This window comes from Rhamphochromis sp. 'chilingali' (genome assembly GCF_963969265.1).
Source record: "Rhamphochromis sp. 'chilingali' genome assembly, chromosome: 4".
Classification (NCBI taxonomy): Eukaryota; Metazoa; Chordata; class Actinopteri; order Cichliformes; family Cichlidae; genus Rhamphochromis; species Rhamphochromis sp. 'chilingali'.
This window is the reverse complement of record NC_137948.1, coordinates 5,460,732-5,482,637: the sequence shown is the minus strand read 5'-3', so window position 1 is coordinate 5,482,637 and position 21,906 is coordinate 5,460,732. Positions and strand designations below refer to the sequence as shown.

Here is a 21,906-nt window from a genome sequence, read left to right as displayed (position 1 = left end):
GGTATGGAGTCTTCAAGAATCTATACACAGCTATACATTCGTCTTACTAGTGTATCTGTTACCAGACTTGCCTACTACATTAAAATGCACCATAACATATTAATATTTTTTATAACATATTGATATTTTTACTTAAAGTCCCTCTAGGTTGTCCAGCTGCGAATACTGTAATTTGTAATACTGTAATTTGGACACGTGACCCACATAGGCTGTTTATTTTTGTGGTTTTATAGCAATAGAGCTACTGCTGTTTGGGGATACTTAACAAAACAGGTGGAAATGAAAAGATTAAGTACAACATGCAAACCTAGCCTTGGATATTTCAGGAGGTGAAACACAAACGTGCAACACAAACGCCAGTAGAGGGCGAAAGGGGACAATTTAGTTATCTCCACTACTTCTTTCTTATTTTAAGCCAGCTGGTCGTGTGTCGTGTGTGGCTTCCCAGTTTAAATAAAGCACAGGAAGGTTTTTTGTTTGAACCCAGTCCCCCCGCCCTGTTTGTATATCAGTATTCGGCATATTTGTATGGCAGCACTGGATGCGCGCAAGCGGACAAAAGATACAAAGAGATGCAGGTGTGCAAACAAGAGGGAGCTCGCGCCGTACGTTTCTTTGCTGTTTGTTTTCTCGTTAATGTCGGAGTCTGACATCACTGCTGAAAGTTCCTGTGAGTGTTTCAGAGAGAGAGAGAGAGAGAGACTGGGGTGCGTGAGGTGGGGGGGAAGAGAGACAGATAGAGAGGATTACCGTCGCCTAAGCTGTGCGCGCCTCACCCCATCCGCATCACACGCGCTTACCTGCGCGGGGACTTTCGTCAAACGCAACTTTTCCTTTCTGTGGGGGATTTCGAGCCTCTCGTTGCCCACACCCAGGTGATATGGATTAACTGCACTTCTTCGAGGTGCGGCGGGGTTTTTTGCGGCGCTTTTCGAAGTTGTTCCACGTACAGGACGGTCGGGACGGCCCGCCCTGCGCTCAGGAGGGGATTAGAGAGCGGAAACCCGCTACTCGGTAAGGTCTTTACACCTACAACCAACCAGGATGAACACTGAGCACACATAGAGGTGCTAGAAACATTTTCTGTGCACCGATATTACCTTTATTTCCCTTACGTGCATGAGCGCAAGCTCTCGAAGCAAATTAGACGGTGCTTTGGCTCAGTTGGCTGGACATTTGTTTTAAAAATCAAATAAGAAAAAAAACTTGCTTATTGTTAGCCTGCTAGTTTCACAGTGCAAAGAAAAGTAAAGGTTTAATTTTCAATTCATGTTCTTAATTAAAAAAGTTAATCTGCCACATTTAGAAGTCTCATTAACTTCCTCCGATCTTTCCCCTTAAAACACACGCAGCTTAAAGAGTGCAGGTGAAAGATGGCACCCATTCACAGCTTCACCTGTTTAAATCCATCTCAGTCAGATTAATGGAGGGGCGGAGGCAGGTGGATGAGGGATTTTTTTTAAAGCTTCAGCAACAATCTGAGACGTAGACTGTGTAGAAAGGGCTGGAAGGCGTCCCTAATGTTCCACAAGTTCCACTCCATTCATTAAAGAGACATTCCCAGGCTGCTTTTAAAGCACTGGGAGTCGCTCAGTTTCTGTGTTCAACTGCTGCTAAAGAATTGATGAATAAACTAATAGTGCATAGTCTGTGTGAAATGAAAATGTGTTTTACTAATGCATCACTGCAACCAGAAACACACACACACACACAGCTACATGCATTTTACAGTAAGATGTGTCTCCAGATATTTTGCTGCATCATGCTTCAGCCTTCACAGAGACTGGGCTGATGCCACTGTGTTTGGCTTATAGGTGGCACAGTCTGCTGCTGCTGCTGGACTGTGAGTCCCAAAATCGATTCGTTTCGTGCAGACACACTAATACAAAGCGTGCCCTGATGCTCAGGATTGAAACTGAAGAAGACTGTGGGGCCGACTGCGTTGTGATGGCTCTCCCGGGCTTTACTAATTTATGATGTTATTTTTAGGCTTGACTACATTTTTGATGCTGCCTATTTGTCAAGTTTAATAGCGAGTGAAAACTCGGGTGTGTCCGTCAACCTCTCTGTGTGCACACGTGCCTAAACTTGATCAGGCAAAAATGGTGTGTGGGGATACTTCAAAGGCCTTTCGGCACTTTTGTTCTGTCATTGAGGTTTGGTGTGTAGTACTGTTCAAACCATTAAAAAGTGCTTAAAATGACATTTCTCACCTATACTGAGAAGAAGCACACTCTTCAACTTTAGCTCCAAATGTAATCTCCCTCAGCTCCTCCTTCACAGTCAGAGCCTTAAATCTTTACAACCAGCTAAAAAATATGAGATGGATTTTCAGCCCGAGATGGGACTTTTTGAACCCTCATTCCCAAAACTCAGCTGTCTTTCTGACTTCACATTGTGCTGTAGTTAAGCTACTTGAAACGTTGAAAGAGATAAATCCTTTCAAAAGGCTTCTCCAAACATCTGAGAATATGAAGGCGTTGGAAAATTAGAAGCAAAGAAAGCGAAAAACTCCCCAGCTTCTTACTGCAGAGAGGTGAATCTCAACCTCGGGATGGCTGCTCTAATGAGGTCTAAAAGGTTTTAGGTCAACCCTAATCTCCTCTGCCATAAAGACGGCCCTTTTAGACACGTTGGCTTCAGTGTGAAACACCTGATTAAAGAGTTTTCCAGCAACAGCAGAAGTAGTTCTCTAAGCGCTTTTACTGTATCAGAGGCTTTCCATCATTTCATACTGGATAGGGAGGATCACATGCTGACAGCTGTCTGTCTGCTGAGTTAGTAGAAATTTTTCTTACTTCAGATCTGATCTTCATTTGAGTGTTGGTGGGATTCTGGTCAGTTTAGCATAATGGGATGTGGTGTTTCAGTTGTGGGATTACACTTGAGTATATTATTACTGCTGCAAAACAAAAGATATACAGAGCGTAACATGCCATTCATTTTAAAGCACATGAACATAAAATATATGTCTCATTGTCTATTATACCTGTGTTTATGTACCTCCAGCTGGTGTATGAACAAAAAACATTATCACCTTTAGTCATTAGTCCTTGAGATTTGCATACATTTGCCTCTGACAGATATTTAATATTGGATTTTCTTCTATAAATAAATAACCAAATCTAATATTTATGATTTCTTTGTTTAATTTGTTTTTTTTAGTTCTTTTAGAAGAAGATCTGATGATGTTTTAGAACCCATGTATGGAAAAATGTATTTTCCTGCAGTAGTACAATTAAATATGACATGACATTATTAATCATAAAGAGTATTTTAAGCTTTTTCTTAGGACCCACTCCATTGTCTTGTTGCCTGGAGCCGTCATACAGCTGTAGAAAATTTACATTTCAGCACTTTGTGACAGTTTACAGCACAGGCAGAGCAAGCTGACAGACACGCATATGTTTGCATGTTTGAGCTTAGAGACATAAGGTCACTCAACTTTTGGCTGAATGTCACAGTTTTGTCCAGTATATTGACACTCACCATGTCTCACACGCATACTGTGACGCACTGAAAAGCCACCAAACATCTAACAGATAGGACGAGAGTTGGGTCAGAGCAGTTTGAAATGCAACCAGTCGATTAGGACAAATTAACTTTTGACATTAGTGATGCAATTGATTGTTTTTTTTAAGTAATTGGAATACTTTGGATTACTAAATTACTATATCTCATACCAGAAAAAGAGGGACGTTCTATAGATAATAGTTTTGTTTAAACCTCTCAAAACATTTTTAGTGAAGATAATTTTTTTTATTATTGTTGTACTTTTGTTTACTCATGAATAGTATGTCTGACATTTTTTGTCGAGTTCCTTGCTTTGTGGCAGTACAAAAAAACCCTGTTGGTTATAAGCAACAACTATCAAGATCTGTGGGGTATGCAGGTCATGGAAGCAAAACTTAAAATAGCACACAAGGAACACAAGCTAACCAAAATAAAACAAAGTTTAAACACAGATACAGACTTAGACACACAAACTTGACATACACAAAATGTAAGCAAACATGGAGACATGAGCTACTACATACATGGGATGCCAGGAAGGACACACAAGACTCAGATGAACAAGAGATAACTAAGATACGAGAGTAACTAGAAACATGAAAAACGAAACTAGGAAACACTGGAAATACTGAACTAGATGACGAAACAATGAGAAACTAGAATACACTCATAATAATAACTCAGACTTGGATAAAGAACACAGAAAGTCAGAACACAAGAAAAAACTGAGGAACCGTGACAGCAGTAGTTACTCCTAAATAGTCCTCCATTTCTGCAAAAATGTGCGGCGCAGGACACCATATTTTAAAGATGTAAAGAAAATGTTATCAACTAATCCTCAGTCATGCAATTCTAATTACTAATTATATATAAAAAAATACATAATATGGCATGGGTATTTTTTTGTAATGAAACTACATTTAAACACTACGCATACTATGCAATTCTATGTATGAATGACTTGAAGGTTGCAGCTGCCGACTTAAAGTCACATTCTCCCCAGAAATGAGTTTCTTAAACATTACTTCTCTTGCAAGTTGACTACGCAAAATAAGATCTGCAGTTTGACACTTTTGAGCTTGTCAGCACAACACAGGCTTTTCTTTATTCACATAAAATCTGGAACCTATGAGCTAGAAGTGTGATGTGATGTCACTCTTATCCAGTAAAGCGTAATAATAATCTGGTAACTTGAAGCCTGATTTGCACAGCCTGTGCTTTTAAAATTAACTTAGTTGTTAGTTAGCCCTGGGTAATTAATTCAGTTTTCTGTTATTTGGCTTCCAGCAATAAAGGAATAAAGAAAAAAAGATGATTGTGCAACACTTGAGTTTTTTTTTTTATCGTTTTGACTCTATTTTCTGTACAGCTGTGTGCTTTCACCCCTCCGAAAAACTGAAACTTGCTCAGTTTTTGCTTCAACTGTCCCCAAGATGACTGGAAAAGAGCCTTATATCATCAAGACGTTTCTTGAAGGAGGAAAAGTGAGAACTTTTACATGGATTGATCAGCAGTGGCTCATCAGTGGTAGCTGATGTTGCACAATATTCATCTACCAGATCTTTGAGGGTCTCTCCTGCAGTTCAGTCTTAATAGTGTGCTGTAGAAGTGTATTACCGCCTACTCCCTTCCTTGGCTAGACTACCATGTAGGCGCCTTCAAGGTCTGTTGTTGCCTCGTGGTAGTGGTGTTGTGGCTGGTGAGCATAAGCAAATGCTCTTTTGAGATAGGCTTCACAGTCCAACACAATCACAACATTACATAATTATGGGAATAGACTCATTAAAAACAAAATATTATTCAAAGTGGAGTGTTTTTATACATCTGAGCTGTCTACAGGGGTCGGCACAGCAACTGTAAAGAGTAAATATTTGTTTCAAATGGATGGACCCAACCAACAAAAGTAAATACTGACAAGATCAGGTGAGCCATTTTAAAAAGCATCATCCTCATTAAAGGACTTAAGTTACCCAATGCAGCCTGCTTAAGTGGATAATCAACATAAAGTGATGTCAGGAACAGGAAGTGATGTCACTATTTGTCTCTTTCTCACAGATAATTCCTCTCAGTTTGGTGTGTTTGTCTTCCTCAGAAATATCTCTAAAATTCCTCTAAAAGAACGGCTGGTCATCTGGCCAGTTATCTTTCAAGAAGTGCAGCAGAAACAATGCATTTATTTAAATATCACAGCAAAGGTCAACATGTTCTGCTGCACATATTGGCTGTCGCACACTGGCGTTCGCTCTATTTACTTTTATGTAAGGCTAGCTCAGCAAATAATACTAGTGCATTAAATAGATGGGGAGCATAGATACTGGCTTTGTGTATAAGCCATCAGATAGCTTGTTAGCACTGGCAGCTTCGAGGCTGTCAACCTGCTAGTACACCAGCTCTGAGGCAGAACAGCAGAGCTGTGTTGCCCCAGGTACATCTCTGCACACACAATAGGTGACAAAGAAGCTTATTTAACACTTTACACTCTGTACCAGCAAGAGACGATGTCCTTAAGAGAGAATTTAACTTACTAGAAATCCTAATTCAGATACATAAGTGAAACAACATCAGCTGAACAGGTTCATTGATAGTATAACATTATCCTGGTTCTTAATTATTTCAAATTTTTTGACCTAATTTTATGACAACAGTAGGTAATAAGACACATTAGTTATTTTAGCAGTTGTATTTTTGTATGGAAAAAAGAATGGCTCAAACCCTGCAGTGATGGTAAAGATGCATTACCCTAGGTAGCCTTCTATGGTAACTTTTTTTAAAAAAAACCTTCATTTAACCAGAAGAAGGAAGTCTTAAGATTAAAATTCTCTTTTGTCAGACTGCCCAGATGTAGATAGCATAAACCAGCATTCCTGGAGAAAATCCACACAAGCACAAGTGGACATGCGAACTCTACATCCAATGGCCCCACTTGGGTTTGAACTCAGGTTCAGCCTTTCTTGCTTTGAGCAAACTGTGCTAACTACTTAGTCACCATGTTGTGTGCATGTGCACCAACCTGAATGTAGAACAGACATTTATTTTAAACTGCATGTCTTGTTTATTATTGTGAGGAAAATGTGGTTTGCAACAAAGTGCACAGCAACTGGGAATAAGAATTAGCACCTGTAAGCACAAGGCTTTGTATCTCAGCTGGAAAAGGAAGGATTGCCCAAGTGGCAGAGTTTTAAGTACCTTGGAGAATTTCCTTTGAGGGAGGAAGACTGGAAATTGACAGACAGATTAGCAAAGCATCCGCATTACTGCAGGCAGCTGTAGCGAAGGAAGAGCTGAGCCCAAAGGAGCAGCTGTTGCTTTAGTCTTCGATCTGTGTTCCTACTTTTAACCCTGGGCATTAGCAGTTGGTGGCAATATTAAAATTGATCAGGAGTTAGGTTTCTGGGTAGATATGAGGAGATCTGCCATTTCAGAGGGGTGCAGGGTAGACTCTCTGCTGATGTGATTTGAACATCTCACTTGGATGCACTAGGCATACCCAGCTGGAAGGAGACCCGAAGCAGACCCATAAGCTGGAGTTCATCTTTCCAGGAAGAGTTAGAAGCGGTGGTGTATGACAGGGAGATCTGGGAACCGATGTTTCTTAGATTAGTGCTGTATCTACTCTGGATGAAAAGCAGAACAAGGACAGATGGTTGGAACGTTTTCTCATGCAGCGTATGAGACACACAACCACACCTGCATGCACAATAGGGGTGGGGGGAAAAATCGATACTGTCTAGTATCGTGATATTTTGTTCATTCATTCATTCATTCATTCATTTGTTCATTTTCAGGCACAACAAATACCTATATTGAACATAAAATGCACAAAACAAAAAACAAAAATTGCCTGAAAAAGGAGTGGGACGAAGAAAACTTATTAAATCCCACCCCTATACTCACTCATCAACAAAAAAAACAATAAACTTCCCGCAGCTACGCCCATCATTGCATACAGACCCATCAACAGCCCCGGGCACATACAAGCATCTCAACGGCAGCTCGCAAACAACAATTAGAGCCTTCATAACTGAATACAGAATATATAAATTATAAATTGCATTACCACAGGTAACAGGCAGTAATAATTACAAGTAACAAACACACATACATATACATACATATATACATACATATCTACACACACATGCACGTATATATACATACATACGCACACTCTTCTTTATTTTTTTTTTTTTATTTTTTTATTTTTTTCTCTCTTGGAATCCATACCAGCAATGGTAAGAGGACAGACATTACAGAGCACACTAAAAAACATCATTGAGTATACTGTGACCAGACCAAATGTTTGTAGAGGAATTTAAATCTATGAATATTTTTGCATTGTTTCAATTGTAAACTCAGACTGTTCCAGATTTTCACACCACATACAGACACACAATTGTTTGCTAATAATGTATCGATACAGGGACAGCAGAAATCGATATTTTGACTTCAAAATGCTCTGACTTCAGAGTAGGGCTGCTCGATTATGGCAAAAATGATAATCACGATTATTTTCACTGAAATTGAGATCACGATTATTTGACGATATTTATTTAACCCTTTAAGACCTACCATAGAACCAAGTCCACCAGAGCTTATATTATTTTTATTTATTTTTTTTACATGCTGTAGTGCCATTTGTGGGAGCATTTCAAGTTGCTATACATCAATACAACTGTTATAGCCCATATTTTAATAATATGTCTGCATTAAGTGCATAGTAATTACATAAATTGCAAAAAAGTGCAATAAACTACAAAAAAAAATTGAAAATCGCTTTTGTTTTGTTTACATATATTTCTACTTGGAGAAATTTAAGAGGTTTATCCCTCAAAACTTTAAATACAATAAAGTTGCAAAACATAGTTTCCCACCACAGGAAATTTATTTTGAGTGTCTTCATAGTTTTATTTTGGAGATACAGCAATTTTTATATACTGCAGGAAAAACAAAAAACAATCCTATGATGCAAATTTGCAAAGAAAACAGCATGTGCATCATTTCACTGTGGGAAGTGTTACGAACAGCTGATGGATCGGCAAAGCGTGTTTCTGGAATATTATGCTTTTGTTCCTGCAAGCGCTTTTTATGCAATTTTTGCAAAGCTATATGTGGAACGAAACCGTGACCGAGGACAAGCTGATGGCATCAGATGTAAGTACAACTCCTCCGGTTTCATATGCAAAACAAATTATTGCGCTAGCTTACACAGTTCAGGTTCTACAGGGATTTAAAAATAGTTACGCAAAACGGAGCGTGCTGCTCTGACCGGCTTTAAAGGGTTAACAATGACTTTAAAAAATAATATAAAATAGTGTGCAACACCACTGAAGTTTTTTGTTTTTTTTTTAACTCTTTTCAACCAACGGCAGTCACTCTCCAAATAACTTCTGCTTAGCTTTCTGAGCTTCCCTCGGGTCCTCTTAATCAGCGGTCTCCACCCTTTTTTGCGCCACGGACGGTTTATGCCCGACAATATTTTGACGGACCGGCCTTTAAGGTGTCGCGGATAAATGAGGGAGGGGCTAATAATCGGCTCAGTCATTTTTAATGATCGTTGAAAGCCCAGATCGTAATCGTGATTAAAATTCGATTAATTGAGCAGCCCTACTTCAGAGCATGTTGATCAGCTCCCTTTTCTGAGCAAGAATCCTGACATTCCTTCACTGTCCAAATGTGTTTAACTTTTTTTTTGGCAGCAATAAACATGACAGTTTACTTATTTTAATTTAAGACATGTTTTATTTTAATTAAGTTTAAAACTTTTTTAATTAATGTAAAATTATATTTTGTTTTAATTTACTTTCAAATTCTTCAGTTGCTGAATGGGCTGCATAGTTTTCATAAATTGCATAGTTCAGAATAGCTATAATTGTACCAGATGGTTGCATTCAGTTAAGTTGGACTAGACTAGGGCTGAACGATTATGGAAAATAATCTAATTGCGATTTTTTTTGCCCCAATATTGCGATTGCGATGCGATATGCGATTATTTTTTAAGGTCTTTGTCTTCTGTATTATTAAACAAAGACAAGCAATACATCATATAGTATGGCCAATACTATATTACATTAATTTTAAACTGTTCTTTCCTGGAAGACAGACCTCTGTTATGATGACATGAGGTGATGCATGAATTGATGACTGACATTTTTATTTAACTTCTTCAATCACAACAGTATATTTGAACATACACAATAGTTTATTTTTAGCTTACAAACATCTGAGCATAAAGTGCTGGCAAGGAACCCTGGTGTAAACATTAAAATGAAAGTCAGTACAATGTGCAGATTGCAGAAATATACATAAAAAAAATCAGTGGCTTTACCACACTCAGTTTTTCGACATCTGTGAACTACTAGACAGTCATTCAATTAAAAAATAATATTAAATAAATAAAACTAATAAATAAAAAATACACACATCTTACTGATCTCTGCAGTCAGTAACATTACACATAAAGTGCAAACATAATAGCAATTGTATAAACACACACACAAACACGCCTTTAAAGTTTAAAGGCGTGAAATTGGACGGTCTAGCCTTCTGATTGTTCTGATTAGCGTCACCGCTGTCTCGGTGGAGTTTAATAAACTCGGCCGTCTGCTTCTTGCTATCTAAAATATAACCAGACACTGGTGTAAATTCTCGACTGTCTCATACAGTTTAATAAGTTTTCTGTTTGACGTTTAGTCAGCTGTGTGAAAACCAAGGAGGAACCCACCCGGGGGATTAATAAAGTTTTATTTTATCTAATCTAATAACTTTAATCTCAGCCAAACCGATTTACTCACGAACAAACAAAACACTGAAAAAAGCCCAACAATAACATTTTTAGGTTGTCTAAGTGACTTATATATTACGTTTAACCCGAGCAGCGAAACTCCGCGGTGATCTGAAAATGATGTGCCGGGAGTTGTGCCGTTCTCGGCCGCATCAGTAACCCTCGAGCTCCCGGCTAGCTGTCGAGCTGGTGGGTAGCAGACGCCTCTGAAAACGTCGAAGCACTTTTGCAAATATGGGATATCTTGATAAACCGAGCAGATATTTGATGTTTACACAACTACTTTCTCGCCTGAAAATATGTTAAAAGTTTATTTTGTGACCCAGAAAGATTAGTATGAGTAATTTTAAAACTTAGTAGCGGCCGCCATTGCTGGAAACTGGAGTTTGGCTGGGCCGCGCTATGAATTCTGGGATATGGTAGTAATTTGGACAGCCTTCGGTGCGTCACTGTGACGTAATCGGTCTACAAATGCGGCCTCAGGAGGATGCAGCCCATGAATTTGGACATGTCCAGAGTATAATCGCAGCCTTTGCGGTTAGAAAATTGCACTTGATCATGTCGCGATATTATCGCAAATGCGATATATCGTTCAGCCCTAGACTAGACTGTAATACAAACCGTTCAGTTTGTCAGCAATAAAACTGACTGAAATGAGAGAAAGACTGAGTGTGAGACTTTGATATTAGATAAAATGAATATTGATAAAGTTTACCTTTATGTACAGAATTTGAATATCGCAAAATATTTTTGCAATAAATTGCAATAATATCGTATCGTGCGTTAAGTATTGTGATAATATCGTATCGTGAGTTGTATGGTTAATGTTTTATTTGGGAACAGAATGGTGTGTATGTGTAAGTTTGGTGATGGAGTTTTTATTATGAATGAATGATGAATTTTTATGAATTATTATGTCTACTTTTTTATGTTTAAGGACAACAGATGGAAATTAGCCTTTGGCTATAATCTGGCATGTTTACATTCATATATATATATATATATATATATATATATATATATATATATATATAATTTTTTATTTTTTTTTATTTTTTATGTTCATTAACATGCACTGTCCTAAATAAAAAAATAAAATTGTGATTCCCACCTCTAATGCACAATGCTACACAGTCACCCAAAGTGTCACTTAACAATCGTGGGGTTCCACACAATCCTGGTAAGTGTGTGAACTCCTAATTGCATTCTGTCCCCACTGCTACCCTTCAAGCTGTGAACATAATTCATTAATGTCAAGAGGAGAAAGGAAAGAAACAAAATTAATGAGAAAACATAAACAGGGCACCAGCTCCCTGGGTCTAACAGGCCTCCCATATGCTGTAAAGCTAATGCAGAGGCCCACGTTTGTGTCCACCCTAAGGTCGTTTTCTGTGTGTCATGCCAAGGCTCTTTTTACTCAGCTTTCCATATTTGCTCCACCATCCTATCCCAGTAAAGGCTAAAAAGCACCCTAAAGTATTAAAGCATAAAGAGGCCAGTACACCTACCGTCTATAAGAAAATATTTTGTGTTTTAACGTAGGTTGTACACTGACCGTCAAATGTAAATGCTATTAATTAGAGATCTCTAAACTTGAGCGAGTTTGTTTTTGCAGCCTCTGTGAGCCAATTCTACAGTTTTACTGTGGTGAGACAAAAAGTAAAAGTCAAACTGTAACTGTCTATATGCCTGAGCAGCCAGGCAAAGGAAAGGAACACTTGGACGCTTCTTGCATAAACCCCACCCACCCTTTCTCAGAGGGCTTGAGCCCATGTGTGACATCATGGTTATAATTATCATGAAGATGCCATTTTTGTTTGTTTTTCCCAAGCAGTCAGAAAAATATCACACCTTTGTTTAAGGATTTAAAAGTATTATCTAAAGCTGCACTGTTGCCCACCCACATGAAGGTTCTTTTTAAAAACACTCTACATTTTCTCAGTAGGGTTAGAGAGAGCCCTCCTTGTGATTATTCCCATTGCAACTAAAGACAGGATTGTTTTCTGAAGCATGAGGTGGTGTACTTGCCTACACCATATAAAAATAATTTTAATAGGGTTTTCGGATGGAGCTTCACATATCAGAACAAAGTGACAGTGACACCCTCAGGAATTCTGCAAAGACCTACCATCTCACTTCCCATATTAAAAGCTAGATCATCATTCTGCCACATTCTTGCTGATGTTTGCAGTTTTGCTTAAATGTGGCTCCCATTCAACAGCCTTCCCCAGCCATATCCATCTGGACCAATTAGTGTACACAGCATTCATCAATGAATAAAACAATATGAAATTTAGTCTTCATCACAGAAATGAGCCTGCTGCAAGTCAGCTTTGGTTATGAAGGACCGAGATGAAACATACATATGGTTTTCCTGCCTCTTGCAGAACGTTGCACTGTTTCACCCTGTTCCTCTCCAGAAACATCTTTCCTCTTACCTGTGTTTCCTGAGAATTGTGACTTTCATAATGGTGTAAAACAACTTCTCTTCAATCAAGATCGCCTGACAAGCGAACCTAAAACCAGATTTAGAAATTATGAAAAACATAATGAAATATTCAAAATGAAGTGTTTTGTGTTTCTGAGGTATCAATTACATAATCACTGGAGCACAGAGTAGGCAAACCGGATGTTCTCCATGCCCGTCAAACCCTAACCCTCTTGATCCCTTTTATTGCTCACATTTCTCTTTCTCATCTTTCTGTTCTTTGCAGCCTCATGCGTTTTCTCTCTCTCCTCATTCTGTCTTCCTTTGTGTGCGTCGGTATGCCTGTTAGTTGTTGGTAGAGTGAAGTGGCTGCATTATCTACATACATTATTGATGCTTGCAGCACTTTAACACACACATGCACAACCACACACACACACACACGCACACACAAAATCCAGCTTACCGCTCACATAACAAAAACTTACATACAGTTATACAATCACACACACATACAGTCACAAAGAGCACACGTAGCCTCACTTTTGAATGAAAAAGTGAGTGACAGCGCACACATGTTGTCGTTTTTTTAAAACAGCTGATTCCCTGTTTTAAGAAAAAATGAGGAAATTGTGACATTCTCAGACTAAAATTAATTCACAGTCACATGCTGGGCTAATAGGTTAAGACATGAATAGAAAGTGAGAGTTATGAAAGAGAAGAGACAGAAGGATTAGAATTTGAGTAGCAGGGAGTTGGAGATGGGAATAAGGGAGGGAGGGGACAGAAGAGTTCCCAGCATCTCTTTTCCCAGGGCTTTGTGAGGGCCTCATTAAATATGGATGGTGTTTGGATCAGAGCAGGGGTAAGTGGGACTCCACAAACAGCACATGCAGCCGATGCAGGCAGCCCCATCCTGCTGTGATGGAGATCGGTGTGGTTTTTTGCTTCATCTGTCTCTCCGTACTCCTCCTCCCTTGATTCAGTTTACTGCCCTCAACCCTTTTGTCCAGCCCCTGTCGCTGCCATCATGTGGCACTGTCTGTCAAACTCTTCTTCTTTTTCTCTGCTTGTCTGTTTTTGTCTTTTTCTTAGACTCATTTTCTGTCTTCCGCCTCAGTGCCCCCCACTCTCATTCCATCTCCAGTTTGCTTGTTTTTCCCCATGATTCACCGATCTAAAAGGAAAGCTTTCCTCCATTATTCACACCCTAATCGTAGTTTTTCAGATGAGAAGATAAAAATCATGTTTCAAATTGTCAATAATATTACAATGCTGAGAGACTCAGGCTCCAACAACCCTAACTCTTAATTCTGATTCATGCCTGTCGTCAGGAGATGAAGACACGTCACCCTGGTCTTCTTCAGTGGAGTGATGGGCGAGCAGCGAGGGCAGCGGGACTGTAACTGGCACCTTCATGGAGCCCTGATACCCAGGGCAGAGAGCAGGTGTGTGAATGTCTGTCTCTCTAATACTGAAATGAAACAGATTGTGTTTGTGTATGTGATTTGTGTGTGCACACAACAAAAGATGGCAATATTAGAGGATTTAAAGACTGTGGGATAAACACAGTGAGACAGACGCACAGTGGAGAGGTAAGTGAGCAGTAAACTAGTGTCTGTCTAGTTTAGCCAGTGTGTTACTCCAAACAGACCTGTAAGGCTAAGGTGAAGCTCAGTCTAATCTGGCTCAGCAGGAGTGACGCACAAACTCCCTGTCACAGCCTGCAGACACACTCTGTAATCCCATTTGCCTACTCTGCGCACCTGTGTGTCTCTGTGCGTGCAGTAAGATTGTTAGGCAAAAGTTGTAAGTAATGCATGTTTCAGAATTTACTATACTCATCGTGTATGCATAGCTAATTTAGTTAACGTTCCAAAAATACAGAGAAGTCACAGGGAGGGTGCATGGGCGGATGGATTGTTCTGTGGAGTGCCAAGACTTGAGTTTGCAGCTTTTCTCTAGACCAGGGATGTTAAACTCATTTTATGTACACAGTAACCTGTAGGCCCACCTATAATCAAGTAACCTGTACACAGGTTACTTTGATTATAGGTGGGCCAGACTGGCGAAACTTCCCTTTCTGTCAGTGTAAAGTTTAACTATACATTTAATTCCTGAGATATTTTATTAAAGGAAAAAGAAGTGAAGGAAAGAAATGTGTCAGCACAACTATTTGGGCTTAAAATGTAATAAATAAATATGTAAAACTAAAGAAGAAAGTAATAGTAGCGCATTGGGCAGTGTCCTGTAATTTTAAAAGTCCCAGAACATGTCCTTTTGAAATTTCTTTAGCCCAAAGTAAAACAACAGGAGCCTTTCAGTTATTTAGTTACTTTGGTATAGTGTGAAAAGCTGTGGGGAAGGTCTTTATCAGTAGGAAAACCTATAAAATGTATTAAAATAGGTTTAAAAGTCAAAATATTTAAGCCCTACTTAACATTTTCTAAAGCAATTTAGGGGCTAGAGTTTTCCCGGACCAGTTCTGGTCCCTGGGCCTTATGTTTGACACCCCTGCTCTGGACATTTTGAGTGAATTGTGTTTTTGGATAATATTATTTATGTCATTATATTTCTTTAAGACTACAAGTGCCATCTGACTTTACAGACAAATTATTTTTTTTAGCTCAGTTCAGTTATATTAATGTAGCACCAATTCAGAACACAACAGTTGCTTCAAGGTGCTCGGTCTATTCCCAATGCTAACATGTTTGCTGTGTCAAAGCTACAAAATGTTTAGTGGTTATTACAGTGTTTCCCACACTTTAGTTGGCGAGGCCACCCAAGTATATTATCAGACGCCTGTGTATATTTTGTGACTTATTTTGGATTATTTGTATTTTCCACTGTATTTTGAGAGTTCAGTCTCTGCTCACAGCCTTTCCTGTCAACAGCAGCCACAGTCTTTTGAGAGACAAGAGACTGTCGTGTAGGGGTGGGTAATATAGCTTCAAAATGATATTGCAATGCTTCAGTAAATTTGCAATAAATACATTTTCAGTGATAAAAAAAACATCAAACAAAATAACAAAAAAAAAATACTGCGCAACAGTTGGGGAGTGCAGATTAAAGGTAGCAGGATTTAATAGTGCAAGTATAATCAAAGACATTTTCCATCCTTTTCCAATGAGTTTTTGCGTTGTTTTCCGATGTCTAAGGAGCTTAGAAAGAAAAGTGTCTGTCTTCTTTAAGTTGCTTGAAGACGTTTCATCTCTCATCCGAGAAGCTTCTTCAGTTCTAAGATCAAATGGTGGAGAGTCCCATATTTAAGCCCTATGGGAGTGTCCTCCCAGGAGCACAATGGACCCCCTAACGATCCTCTACCTAATCGCACAAGCCAAGGTGTGAAAAGGTCACAATCAGCCAAGGTTTCAGGTGAACTCATCGGCTGTATCCCAATTCAAGGTCTGCAGCCTTAAAGTACGCAGCCTCAACGATCCTCAAGGGCCGCGTACTTAAAGACCGCTAAGGCCGGAAGTGCAAGGCTTGTGAAATGGGACGGTCTAGCCTCCGTTGCACTGCCCAGGTTGCCTAGCAACCATGATACTAACAGCTGGAAACGTGTCATACAGCTTTGTTTGGACAGAAATGAAGGAGAAAATCTTTTGTTCATTTGTTTGTTTCTTTCTACATGAGCTTTGATCATTCTCTGTAGGATTAAGCTCAGCTATTGAACGGCGTATATTTTAAAGTAGAGGCTTTAAAACCAAGTTAGTACAAACGTCACTAATGTCACATAACTTTGCCGACATGTGGCCAACAGTAATGTTTTAATGTTCTTCGTTATTAAACATTTGCACATAAATAAGTGACATGATATTCAGTACTTACTTAAAGTTTACTCTTCGGGCACCCCTCATTCGCCGTTTTTTTTCGGCAAAATTATCCACACCCACCGCCGCGCTATGCATTCTGGCATACGTTGGGCCACGAAGTCTACACTGCCACAGCCTTAAAATTCAGGGAAATGAAGGACGCATTTCAGGGCCGCGTTTCGAGCAACCTTTGAATTGGGACAGCCTTCGGCACGCCGCTGTGACGTAATCGGCCTTGAAACGCGTACTTTAAGGCTGCAGACCCTGAATTGGGATACAGCCATCGTGAAACCTAGCCCCACCCTATCATGTGATTTCCTAAGGTCAGAAGGCCCAGGATGTGAGTGGGCGTTAAGGCGTCTGGAAAGGGATCTCAAAACTGGATTATAGATGGGAGACAGTTGGTGTCATAAACCACCGCCTCTGTTTTATGAGGATCATTCACAGTGGACATAGATGGCTTCTTTCACTCCTCTTTCAAACCATCTGTCTTCTCTGTCCAAAATGTGAACATTGGTGTCCTTGAAGGAATGACCTTGGTCCTTTACGATGACCTGGATGATTGAGATGTTGTTTTCTGATAATCCTGAGGTCAGAGTGTGAAGTTGCTAAACTGGTTAACACTTTAGTTTAACAATAATTAAACTTATTTAACCTTATAACAATACAGGAGCTTCACAGTAATGTCCAGAATAAAATGTTTTCTACCTGGGATGTTGTATCTGGGGTTGACCTTTTTTGCTAACTGCTTTTAGGACTTTTACGACCATTTGGTTTGGAATCCTATCCTAGACCGATCAGTATGTAACCGCATCCATGCACAGTTTGCTTTGGCTCTCAACACAGCCCCAGAGCTATGATGATGCTTGGTGGTGTCATTTATTTACTTTTTTGTTGCACATCACTGGCTACCAGTGTCTCCACCTTTATGGTTGTACCTCAAGCAGTGAAACAATTTTGTTGTTTCCAGTTTTCCCAGAACCAGTTTTGTGGTGTATTGTGACGTATTGGAGGCTGTGGAAATGTTGCTCTCAGACATGTGTTAGCTTATCTCTTTGTTTTGCTCATAAATGCGGAGCTTTTCTATGCCATTGATGATTAATAGGACATTTTTATATAACAACTAAGAATGTAGTTTTATTGTCATGGACAGTATATACACACATACATTTTTACCATGATATACATGATATTCTTACATCTAGTATTGATTTAAGCGCAATTGCCACTGAGCATCATCCCCAGAGATTAATGTCACAACCCTCTTTCACATCATGGCTATACTACGATTCCCAGCATTCACCCTAACCATATTTGACTGTTTTTTTGTGGAGGCTTGAAATTTGTACACCACACTGCTTTAAGCTGCTAGTTTTTATGATGTCAAAAATTCTTTAGACGACTTCAATGTTTAACTTGTGTGAGAGGTTGACATGGTTCACATGGAGAAGAAGATGATAGAGGGAAATTCTAATAAGCATCTATTGTGTACAATTAAACGAGGCATCTAATGAAAATAAGCTTTTAATGGCCAAAAAACAAAACCAGGAAACAAAAAGACTAAGAATATAAACGAAATTACACATGAGAAAATAGAACTAAACAGAGTAGGTTTAAATTGCTAGCTATGACAAACATGTGGAACATCTTCTTCACAGAGGAAAGATCACTATAGATACAAACTCTGCAAAGACTAAGCTGCAGGTAATTAACACAGGTGAAGGACGTTAGAAAAACAGGAAACAAAATCCAGAAAATTAAATGAGAAGATCAACTCAAATCAAAGTAAATAAGAAACAACCAAAAGATAGCTATCATGGCAAAGTGAATGAATAAATGTACATGAGAAAACACAAGTGTGGGGAAGGAGAAGTGCTGCTGTAGCCCCTTTAGTCAGCTTGTGTGTGTGTGTGTGTGTGTGTGTGTGTGTGTGTGTGTGTGTGTGTGTGTGTGTGTGTGTGTTTCTCTGCAGCATTTCTTACCCTGCCCAGCTTCAGCATTAGGTAAAACTATTCTGGCAGAGATTTTTGTTTACTTCTCTAATTTTATAGCAGACACAGCTATCTGAAAAAAAAACAACCTGAGCTAATATATATGTAATTCGATTACTGTGTTAATATTGTAATGATTATAGTGTGTATTGCATATCACAGTGTTGGGGGAAAAAACAACCTTGTAATAGATTTTTAAAAAACTAGGAAATGCAAACAGCACATTTATTCATAGTTTTCAGAGGATGTGTGAGGAAAAGCTCAGCACACCGGCAGTGGCATTTTACTCATTTACAGCCTGAATCATATTTTAGTTTCTAATTAAGCATTGACCGGCTAGCTCATGGTCTTATGGCAGGAGGCAGGACTCAACAAGTGGTAAGTCTGTTGTAGGGCCATGTTTAACTCACATTTTACTACACCAAACTGTAGACATTTTGTGGCATAAATGCATTCAGGGAGTCATACGGCATTAAAAAATGACTTGACTTTTCAACTAAATTTAACCGCAAAGGTTTTCTTCAGACAGATATAAAAAAAAATGCCACTAATGATCCTGATCAATAACAACGGCACAGAGCCAACCTTTTTTAACCTTTTTTGTCTGGATGAAAGCCCACTAACCAATTTCCAGTGGAAGCAAGAGTCAGATTACTGCACAGTCAAACATTTGACAAAAGTGATATCGTGTGCAAAAGGTAAATGTTTCTGAATCGCATCTTTTATCAGAACTAAAGTACATATTACACAAGATGAAGCCTCCATGTCATTGAAAAAATGCATTAAAAATGCATTTTTTACTCTAATGTGACATCAAATTTGACCACACCCTATGGATCGCTTTTGAGCTCTTCTAACTCTGTGGAAACGGACAAAATAACAAAGGCAAAAACGTCATTCAACAGGAAAATAACACCATCATGCAGTGTTAATCTAAATAATGTTCTATAAATACATACACATTTTTAGCATTGGATTAGAAAATAAGCTCCACTTTGAGCTGTTGCTAGTGTGTGTGTGTGTGTGTGTGTGTGTGTGTGTGTGTGTGTGTGTGTGTGTGTGTGTGTGTGTGTGTGTGTGTGTGTAAGCACACTGATGAGCATCATTGTATCACAAAATGAATTAAAAATTGTACTGGACTGGATGGTACTTATCAAAAATAACATAACAAAGCAATTGTATCAGGTGTAATAGACAATTTTCTGGTTTCTTCTTTCAGCTCCATTTTTCAGTATCGTTGAGACACAGAGAAAGCAAGAAACAGATGTGAGAAATCTGATTCCTCCCACATGAGCAATAATCTAATAGAACGAGATGGAAGGGGACACATGATTGAGTGATGACATGGTCAGTAGTTGGATGGCTGCAAGACATTCATGGGTGAAAAGGAGGGAGGAACAGAGTTACATGGACAGCACATCTTAGTTCCTGGTTATTTTGTTTATCATGCTTACTCACATTGATGTCATAAATATAATGTAATTAATTGTGGGCAAGTTTAGAGGTGATTCGGTAGACCTGAAGTTATTTTTTTGTACGACGAGTACCTCATAACACCTGTCCCAGCAGCAGGGTTGCCAGATTGGCCCTGCGTTGGAACTCTGCCAGAAACGACATGCAGGTCACTGGGTAGTGCTAATACTTGGCAGTGCATGCTGTTGCTGTCAGTACAGTAGAAGTATTTGTTGTGTTGTGGACAAACCACAAAATTATACAGTGTCTTTTCAGCTCAAATTCCAAACTCTGTTTAAATTTACATTGTACATACATTATTTATTAATGTAAAAACATTTTTTATTCATTGTCCTAAGGTCAGTTCCTGACTGTGTGCATAAGTTCCATTCATAAAAGATGATGGGAATGAAACAACATGTTAAAGCAGGTTCTGAGAGTCGCTTTTGCATCTTAAGCACCTGTTACCTGTAAATCTCCTAAGGCCAGTCTTAAAATCATGGACAAAAATGTCTTTGTGGTTTCTCAACACTCTCCATTATCTGGATCATCTAAAAGTATTGCTTTGGTAATGCAAAAAACCCAACACAGATTCTGGTTGTACTTCCTGGTTTTTGTATTAAGATGATGTTTCCTAAGTAGAGGCTATTACGTGAATCAAAACAAAAACAGCAAAGTCTATCAAAGATAAAGTCACTAGATGAGAGGTGGAATTATACTTTTTAACACTATCAAATTTTAGATCATGGTCCATTATCTTAGCATTATTACTGGCTATCATTAGGCACAGTGATTCAGGTACAAATAACCTCACAATGCAACATGTGATGGACAGACAGGAATAAAAATGGGATAGATGGACACAAATATATGATATAAACATATATGTTTATATTTTACTGTAAAGTAGAGCTCATTGTATCTGGCTGATTCCAACTACACTACTGGTCAAAAGTTTTAGAACACCCCAGTTTTTCCAGATTTGATTGAAAATCATACAGTTTAATCTCTCACTGCACTCTGAAATGAAAGCATGGTACAAATAAGCAATTGGAGTTGAAAAAGAAATCATAGAATGAATATATGGACCAAAATGTATTCTAAACTTTTGGCTCATCAAAGTAGCCACCTTTGGCAGATATAACAGCTGAACACCCGTGCCATTCTTTCTACAACAGAAATCAAATATTCTTTAGAAAGCTCTTCCCATATCTGTTGCAGAAGTCCCCATAAATGTGCAGCACTTGTAGATTGCTTTGATTTAATTCTTCTGTCCAGTTTATTCCAAACCAGCTTGATTGGATTTAAGTCTGGAGACTGTGCTGGCCATTAAATGTTTTCAAGCTTACCATCTTGTTTTTCTTTCCTGCGGTAGTTTTGGAATAGCTTGAACTTGTGTTTTGTGTCATTATCTTGCTGTAAGATGAACCCCTGACCAACTAGGTGCATACCAGATGGTATTTCATGGCGCTGTAGAAAGCTGTGGTAGCCATTTTGATTCAGGCTGCCTCCTACTCTGCACAAGTCACCGACCCTGGATCCATTAAAAACAGTCCAGACCATCACCCTTGATCTCCAAGTTTGACAGTTGATGCCACACACTGTGGAACCATCCTTTCCGACTCGATGGCGTACAAAGATCCTGCGTGATAAACTGAGGATTTCAAATTTTGATTCATCAGTCCATTATACCTTCATCCAGTCTTCAGTAGTCCATTGGCAGTGTTGCATGGCCCAGGCAAGCATCTTTGTCTTATTCTGATGTCTTAGTAATGGCCTTCTTGCTGCAACTTGTCCTGTCAAACCTGCAGCATAAAGTCTTCTCTTCACAGTTGAAACTGAGACTTACAGTAGCTTGCAAAAGTATTCCCCTTGAACTTTCCCACATTTTGTCACATTACAGCCACAAACATGAATCAATTTTAT

At 38.9% G+C, this 21,906-nt stretch overlaps 1 protein-coding gene across 2 annotated transcripts in view; it reads left to right on the top strand.

Moving 5' to 3' along the window:
* The first annotated feature begins 705 nt into the window (after window positions 1-705).
* The window catches only part of frmpd1a (FERM and PDZ domain containing 1a), a 58,520-nt gene continuing 37,319 nt past the window's right edge, over window positions 706-21,906 (top strand). Inside the window, exons 1-2 of one of the 2 annotated variants that reach the window (XM_080879504.1) lie at window positions 706-1,014; window positions 14,057-14,170. The gene's annotated coding sequence lies outside the window, so the exon portion shown is untranslated. The remainder of the gene's footprint in view (window positions 1,015-14,056; window positions 14,171-21,906) is intronic. The other variant, XM_080879503.1, reaches the window with a different exon arrangement.